The following is a 9,949-nucleotide window of genomic DNA, read 5'->3' on the forward strand; positions in this document are numbered from 1 at the left end:
ATAGGTACTTAAAAAAGTTAACACTTGGTAATCGTTTATGAATATGCGCCTATGTTTTCGCAGGCGTTGAGCTTAACAACTTTGGAGAACATCACTTTGCGATATTCGGGCATATAGAATGTCAAAATACATGAAAAAAAAGGCACACAAAAATTACAAGAAATCCCGAAAAACCCGGGATTTTCGAAACGGGATTCCGCGTTTGGCATCTCTAATAAGAAGATGGAAGGGTTAAATCTTTACCCGGTTTGGGTATCATTATTATTTGAGAAATTTTCCAATTTTTTTGATAAATTCCTAGTTTCATGATCGCATTAAACAATATAGAAAGCACAATTATTGCTTAATGTTCCTCGTTGTCTTCCAAAGAGAGAAATTTGTGTATTTTGTACTCGTCAAACTTTTAATATAATTTTCGATTATGCGATCCTCTTCTAAATAAAAGGTTCTTTTAAGTTTTCGTACTGTTGTGGACAGCCTCTGTTTTGCGGGTGATCTATTATGTTGCAATTCTCTTTTGAGTCTTCTCTTTTCGAGAAGTATTTGAAATAGGCGTATTAGTTTTTGGAAGGATTCGGAACCTAGAGTGTTCCAGAGCCAAAATTATCAATGATGTGAAGTCATTGACGGTTTTATCTATGTCTTCCTCACACTGTAAATTAGCATTTGTGTGGATATGACTGCTGATATATTTCCTATATTTTAGCCAATTTGTCTTAAAATACAAACAGATCTTAGGATGTTGGATCTCTCACAATAATTAATAATTACAGGAGAGTGGTCAGAAGATAGATCATAGGATATTTATGTGGATATTGGATTTCGAATAATATTTCTACATATGGCGAAGTCATTAGATCAGGAATTTTTCTAGGATCAGTTGGTCAAAAAGTTGGGTGTCCAGGAGACACGAAATCTTAGCAATTTTTACGATCAACTAGAGCTTTATACAGCTGTCTACCTCTTGGATTTACCAATCGCGAACCCCAATATATATGTTTGGCATTGTAGTCTCTACATTCCAGAAACCGATCTCCTAGTGTTATAAAAAATTCTTCAAATTTCTCCTTGGTCATCGAAAAACGTGGTGGGCAATATATAGAGCTCAGAGTTAATTCTCCAGTTTGGTATAGGTTTCAATAGGTTTCTAATTATGATAACGGTACCGCCATGAGTAAATAAAATGAGTATCCTGATATATTGCCTCCGAAATTAACATCACATCGATGCTTTTATTTAACATAAAATGGGAAATTTCCGATTTGTGCTGGTTTAAACCATTTGAATTTCAGAAACATATTTTTAAAAAATTCATTTTCTTGTTAATAGAACTTGAATCATTTGGTTCTGTGCTCCTGTATTGTGTTTTGCATAGATGACATGAAGGTAGTCATATTTTGATTAGATTTTCCAACCCTCCCATATTTTGGGGACTTTAGGCTTCTAATAACCCGTTTTTAAAATACTGGTGTATGAGCTGGCTCCAGCATTAATTGTAGCTCCTTGGTTATTTTGCTGTGATATTGGATGAGCCGCGTTTATTTTTTCATTTGAAAAATCTACTTCAGAGCTTAGTGGTCTAGATGTAGATACCGAACTTGTAGGTGTTGATACAACTATTTCACCTCGCAATAGCCTTTGGCTCTCTCTTAATATTTTTAGTAACTCCTCATAGACCGGGCGTCCGTGATAATTAGCACAATGATCTCCACCGCAGTTATCACATTTCATACTGAGACCATTCATAACTATATCACATTGTGACGAAGAAGGCAGGCCTCCGCATGTAACACATACTATGCGTAGGGTACAATAATTTCGTGTATGTCCAAATTCCTGACAATTACTAAACTGAACTGGACAATTACGCTTAAGAGGTTTCTCTATATTTATATTTTTCTTACTGTCATTTAGGTATTGAGAGATTTTTCTATAACAATCCTCAATATATACAACTATTTTTGTCTCTTGCACAACAGCTTTTCTTATTGGAACAATATGGAAATTATTTTTTCCAATGAGTTCAATAAATGATTTTACTAAGCTATTAGAGCTAGTTTCACGAAGGAATATTGGTGGTGGTTTTAACGGTTTTCGGATGGATTTATAATTTTTTTGATTATTAGAATTTCTAGGTGTTGTTAGTGGATTATCATAAGCTTGTGTAATTAGTTGTGTTCGCGTACTTGATAATTTGTAATAATGTGTACTAATTATTACAGGAATTTACGGGATTCCGTTCGTTTACTTTTAAAAAGTTGTAACGAGTGAGTGAGTAATGGAGCCTCCATTAGTCTTTGCGTTCTGTAACGTTCTGTTCTGTGCCGTTATGTAGGCTCTTATTTTGTAGTTAGTTTTTCCGTAGGAACGTATCAGCTGTTTTTGAAATAAGAACCAAAAAATAAACTTAGCTATTTTTAGTGTTTTTGTATTTATACCATCATTGTATGAACATTTTTATAAATACATATATTGTTAATGAATTCATTTGCAAGATTTTATTTAAGCTAAATTTTTTTACATACATCAGTACAAATTTATATATCGCACTCGTTCAACAATACTGTATTAACTCAAAATTCTAAAATGTTCAGTAGAGGCCAAAAACTGTTCGTGATTACATTTGAAGAGAATTTGAAAATCCGAATACATCATATAAAGCAAATTCCATTTGAAAATATATTTACATTGATTTTCTTTAAAATTGTTTAAATTATTGCAAAATAAATCTATTTTTTGAGTTAATACCATTTTTCTGAAACTTCTCAATATTTTTTTGTATTATTTTATCAACAAAACAGTATCAACTCAAAATACAACCAAATTTAAATAAAACAATTTGATTATTTTTAACTTGAATAAAGGCTCAATTCAAAATAATAAATTTTTTTATGAAAATATACGATGTATTTCTATTTAAATTTTTGTATTAACTCAAAATAATACCTTTTTGTTGATACAAGGTAGTCACTAATTATCACGAAAATGGTCTCAAATGTGGTTTTCGAGATCGGAATAGGTTAGATAGAGTGCGACATGCAGTGTTGCCAATTCATGGTGAACAAAAAGGGCTAAATACTTAGAAAAAAGACTAAAAAGGGCTAAAAAAGGGCTAACATTTTTAATTAAAAAAATACATACATTTGACACAAAAAACAACTTAGAATGTTACATTTGGCTATGCCGAATAAACAAACAAAAATGTATGAATATAACACACGTTCAAATGCAAGAAAATAAGTTTATTTATTTCGTATGTTGATTCTTAAAATAATGTAATATGGGGCCACACGTATATCATATGTCGATGTTTTTAAAGCCTCGTTTTATCACCTGGCCTGCAAAATGCTCCTAGGCAAATTTTTTTATATGAAAGACAAATTATGTATAAAGTAATCCTTTGTGATGACTTCGATGGAGAATATTTTGATAAGTGAATATATGGCAAATATGCCTCTCAATGCAGAAAAAAATATTCTAACAATTATACACGTCGCCGGACAAAATTGATTTTCATTGGCAAAAACATAAATTTTGCCATTAGTTAGTAAACATATCAAAACTAAGATAGCCAAAATATGTAAACATAAATATTTAATTTAAATTTGGAAAAAAGTTAATTTTCTATATTTGATCAGATAAAAATTATCATAGCTAAATTATTATCGATAATGAAGTGAATTTTTCTTTCTAAATTGGTTGGATTGTAGTCTTTGAAAATGGTATACTACATGGCATGCGTTATAAAATATTTGTTAAAGTACTATATTTACGTCAATACATCGCCCAGATAAAGTTAACTGACTTTACTAATTTTCAACAGCAAAAATTTCAGATCATTAGAGTAAATATATAATTTTCATTAGAGTAAATATATATGGCTAAATGAAAATAAAAAAGGCTAAAAAATGGCTAAAGGCAAAATTAATTTTTTTGTGGCTAAACAAGATTGAAAAGGGCTAAATTTAGCCCAACTAAATTGGCAACACTGGCGATATGTATAGTATTTCACCAAAAAATATTCGATGTTTTTTTGAAAATATTTAATTTTTAATTATTTTGTAACAAATAAATATTTCCCTTTCAAAAAATGTTGGCAGCACTGCTTTCATATTGTTAGCATTTTTGTCTGTATATGATATCAGCTGTTTTAGCTGTCACTTAACTTTGCGGACAATATTCTAGGCTCCGTTAGTCTTTGCGTTTTGTAACGTTTCTGTTCTGTGCCGTTCTGAATACTGTTATATTGCAGTTAGTTTTTCCGTAAGATCGTATCAGCTATTTTTAAAATAATAACCAAAAAACCAACTTGGTGTATTTAGACCGTCAACATATTATTGTGAACATTTTTATAAATACATACATATATTGTTTGTTAATGATTTAATTTAAACTAATTTTTTTACATACATTAGAATAAATTTATATTTTATTAAATATTTTTAATTTAGTATATTTATAAAATAAAATAAGTTTATATTTGTTGCAATACTTTTAAGTAATATCTCAAGTAATGTAATTATATAAAAATTTTAATATTTTTAATTGTAATGATGATAGTATAAAATAAAAAAAAAAAAAAAAAAAAAAAAATGTTTTTTGAAAATATTATATTTTTTATTCTTTTGTTAATAATAAATATTTCCCTTTCAAAAATGTTGGCATCACTGCTTTCATATTGATAGCATTTTTGGGTGTATGTGATATCAGCTGTTTTAGCTGTCACTTAACGTTGCGGACAAAATTCTGTTTTCAACAGATTCATCCGCAACAGAACGGCAACGTTACAGAAAAACTATCGCCATACACAACTTTCCCTATGCTAAAAACAAAACAGCTGATTCGTTACGGAATGGAGCGTACAAACTAATTAGGCCTTCTGTTTTCAAGAGAATCATCCGCAACATTACAGAAAAATTAACGACATATACAACTTCCCATAAGGTAAAAACAAAACAGCTTATTCGTTACGAACGTACAAACTAATTAGGCCTTAAGAGAGTGTTAAAAGTGACAGTTCGTAGATAGAGAACTTGATATTTGTTACTAAACATTTTTTGTCCAGTAAAAAATATATATGGTTGCAAATGTAAACAAAACTAAAAAGTTGAAAATTAAAACAATTCACAAGTTTTGCAAGAAAAAAAGTAAAATAACACAAAACAAACGTTTAAAATTGATTTAAACACAAGCAATATGTACATACCGTCTGACCCCCTTTAAGATAACAAATTATCAGATACTAGAATATTAACAGCTACTTCGTTAGCATATATTCCCAGCGGCGAAAAGAACTAGTAAGCAGGCCTTCTGAAAGGCCTTATATATCAGACACAAGGGCTTATTGTCCCATTCCATACTCATGCATTTTTTACACACGATGTCCTAGCCAGCCAAGACCTTCTGCTTTACCTTCTTCAACAGGCTTGATAGTAGACCTTCTTCAACAGGCCTGATAGCAGGCCTGTTGTTGGAATATTGTTAAATAAATGTAGTCTTTGATTAAGCCTAAACTATGTTTAAAATTTAATAAGTTAATTGCCCTAAGCGATCATCTATTTATTTTAATTTTTTTATAATAAAAACATGAATAATTTAAAAACGCAGAACTGCTTTGTCAATGAATTTAAGCAAAACTGTTTAAAGTTTAATTCTTTTTTTCTTTACACTTTTTGCATTTTTTGTATTTGTTGTTTTGTCTTTGGAATGTGATTTTTAACTGTATTTTGTGCTTGTACTACGTTTGTAGCAACAGAAAGAAGGGAGCTGGTAGGCCTTCCATAAGGTCTTCCTGAGAAGGCAAGCGAGCATGAGTACTGGATCTAAAAAAAGGTCTAGGAAGGCCTTATAGCTGAAGGCCTCAAAAATTTCGCCGCTGCACAGTGGTATGAGAATAAAAAAGGAGGGAAATAAATCTGTAACTTATAAACCCTTACGCCGATTTGAATGAAATTTCACATGCGCAAAGAGGAAGTGTAGTCGAGTTTAAGTTTTGAATTTGGACCTCATGACCCCACCAGTAGCGGGACCAGGGGTTCCCAAAGTAGGACACCTCGGGTATGTTCAATTTTTAAAATGATCCTATTTCTTCGTTTGTGTTCGTCGAGCACTACATAAAACCTCGTCGTAGCTATCAATTATCTCTTATAGCTTAGGAGATATTCGCATTTGAAAATTTAATTTTCAACATTTTTACCCACCCTACACCAGTTTTTTGGTGACCGCGGTTCCAAATATTCTCCGATTTTATCCATTTTTCTTTTATAGGATTAACAATAGATCTATATATCAAATAAAGAAAGTGTTTAAAAATCGTGACTGAGTCCAAAGTTACATGCATTTGAATATAAAAAAATTAAAAAAGGCGATATCTCTTATAGCTTAGGAGATATTCGCATTTGAAAATTTAATTTTCAACATTTTTACCCACCCTACACCAGTTTTTTGGTCCATTTTTCTTTTATAGGATTAACAATAGATCTATATATCAAATAAAGAAAGAAGTGTTTAAAAATCATGACTGAGTCCAAAGTTACGTGCATTTGAATATAAAAAATTAAACAAGTAAGAGTACTATTTTCGGCTGTGCCGAATCTTATATACCCTTCACCAAATTATACTTCAAAATTTTAAATATTTTTAGGTAAACAAAATTTAATTTTTTTTCCAGTTTTTTTTAATTTTTTGTAAAAATTTTTTTTTCGATTATTTTAATTTTTTTTAATTTAAAATTTTTTTTTGTAAATTTAAACATTTTTTTTTTGTAAATTTAAAATTTTTTTTTTTTGGTTTTTTTAATTTTTTTTGTGAAAAAAAAATTCTGGTTAAACATTTTTTTTCCGATTTTGACCCATTGTTATTCCATCCTATTATGGTCTTATATACGTCGCGACGAGAAATTTCATATATACGTGTAGTCGAGAAATTTCATTCAAATCGGCGTAAGGGTTTAGAAGTTACAGATTTAATTCCCTCTTTTTTTATTCTCATACCACTGTGCGCTGGGTTACGATACATATTAAAATAAAATTATATCAATGTACAACTAAAATATGTATAATTTATGTAGCATGAAACATTTTAACTTACCAAATTATTTGATTAGCAAATAACGTTTATACATAATTTTCTAAATATTTAATCGTCCTATACCATCTGATTCCTATTAAATTCAATTTTGCTATGTCCATTATTATAGAAAATTCAAAAAGTACCACAAACCTCCACATGTCAATGACAATTGGTGAAGAGAATACAAAAAGTACCATTCTAATAATGAAAAGGTAGCGAAAGTCTCCGCCTTGAATTCTCACTAACAACGACCATAAAGTTTAATTTTTAATTTCTGTTTCTACGTCAATTGCTATAAAAAAATCTGAAATTATTATTAGAATAAAAAAAAAACTACTATAAGCCCCCTACAGGATTTCCATTCGATCGAAAACCTACCATTACACAAAAAGTATCTAATTTAATTATTATAGAAAATTCAAAAAAGTACAACTAGAATAAAGAAAAAGTACCACATACGCTTAATTTCATATTGCCCAATATTAGAGAAAATTCAAAAAGTACCATTAGAATATAGAAAAAGTACCAAAAACAGCCTCTTGTGGGTTCTCACTAGAGATGCTAATCGGGACTGATTTTTAAAAATCCCGGGGTTTGGGATTTGGTAAAGAATCCCGACCCGAGGTTTCGGGATTTTCAGGAAATCTAAAATCCCGAAAATTATAAGAAAGAAACATACATAATTATGTCTTTACAATTGAAAGTAAATTTTTTATTTAGCACTAAAAAGCATAAAATACTTGCATGAGTACATTATAAGTATAAGAAGAAATAACGGTAAAGTATGTACATTAGGCTCGGTCAATTTGTATGGACGATCAAAAAGTAAAAACTCGTATAGCATAAACGCCATTTACGGAAAATTCTAAGAAAGCTTCCTCAAGAAACCATAGGTCTAAAATCAAACCCTATCTTTCGCATTTCCTCTTTTATCCAATAAAAAAAACTATTAAAAAAAATATATATACTGAAATATCATTGGATAAAAGACGAAATTCTCAAGATAGGATTTGATTTTAGACCTATGGTTTCTTGGGGAAAATTTCTTAAAATTTTCCGTAGAATGCGTTTTTGCTATACGATTTTTCGTGAAAAATAATCGACCCACCCTAATGTACATACTGGTAAAAAACAGTACCTTAGTAAAAAAAATTGTGTTTATTTTAAATAGCTTCTTAAGAATACTATTGCATCTATGGTTTCATCTGCCATTCTGGAACGAATTTTGTTTCCGACATATGCTGCTGCCGAAAAACATCTTTCACATTGGCAATAACAAATCTGCAAGTATTTTCCTCTTGTTCCTTTAGAAATCAAATGATATATTTCTTTGGCAAGTTGCAAATCTACATTATAATTTGGTTTCGTTATTGTTATTTTTGTTTTTTACATTTAGTAATAATATCTTTTAGCCTTTTAGCAATCGAAATATTTTCATTTTGTTCGAGCTCCACATCTGAGATATAATCAATTTCATTTGAAGAGGATTTAAATTGAGTTTTGTTAGATAACTTACAAAAAAAGATGTAGAACTGATTTTCTAGAGCCCCACTCAAGGAAAACCTAAAATACCGTTTTCCTTTATTAACTATATTGTAGCAGGAGTTGAGCTTTAATTACACATACAGAATCTCCTAGTCGAGCACTACATAAAACTTCGTCGTAGCTATCAATTATCTATTATAGCTTAGGAGATATTCGCATTTGAAAATTTAATTTTCAACATTTTTACCCACCCTACACCAGTTTTTTGGTGACCGCGGTTCCAAATATTCTCCGATTTTATACATTTTTCTTTTATAGGATTAACAATAGATCTATATATCAAATAAATCGTGACTGAGTCCAAAGTTACATGCATTTGAATTTAAAAAAATTAAAAAGGCGATATCTCTTATAGCTTAGAAGATATTCGCATTTGAAAATTTAATTTTCAACATTTTTACCCACCCTACACCAGTTTTTTGGTCCATTTTGCTTTTATAGGATTAACAATAGATCTATATATCAAATAAAGAAAGAAGTGTTTAAAAATCATGACTGAGTCCAAAGTTACATGCATTTGAATATAAAAAATTTAAACAAGTTAGAGTGCTATATTCGGCTGTGCCGAATCATATACCCTTCACCAAATTATACTTCAAAATTTTAAATATTTTTAGGTAAACAAAATTTAATTTTTTTCCAGTTTTGTTTTTCATTTTTTGTAAAAAAAATTTTTTCTATTGTTATTTAAAATTTTTTAAATTTTTTTTTTGTAAATTTTAAAATTTATTTTCTGGTTTTTTCAATTTTTTTTTTGTGAAAAAAAATTCGGGTTTTTTTCCGATTTTTTACCCATTGTAGGTCCATCTTATTATGGTCTTATATACGTCGTTGCAAATGTCTTTGAAATATCTATCAGTAGATATCCATATTGTCTATATTAATGTCTTAGTAATCCAGATATATGTAGGTCAAAAATCGAGGTTGTCTTGGTTTTTTCCTCATATCTCAGCCATTTGTGGACAGATTTTGCTCATTTCTCGAAAGCATGTCCGGAAATGAAATTTACGGAAAATTCTAAGAAAAGAAAATACCGTTTTCCTTTATTAACTATATTGTTTAACAACTTTGCTGAACATCACTTTGCTATATTCGGGCATGTAGAATGTGAAAATAAATAAAAAAAGGCACACAATATTACAATTTCCCCTATTTAGTAATGAAAAACGGGATTTAGAAAATCCCGAAAACCCCGGGACTTAAAATTAAAAAATCCCGGGCTTCGGGATTTCCTAAATCCCGAGATTTTGCGGGAACGGGATTCCCCGTTTGGCATCTCTACTTCTCACTCACTCGGGTCTTTATTTAATGTTTATGGTTTCATTGGTGAAGA

This window comes from Calliphora vicina, chromosome 1 (genome assembly GCF_958450345.1).
Source record: "Calliphora vicina chromosome 1, idCalVici1.1, whole genome shotgun sequence".
Taxonomy (NCBI): domain Eukaryota; kingdom Metazoa; phylum Arthropoda; class Insecta; order Diptera; family Calliphoridae; genus Calliphora; species Calliphora vicina.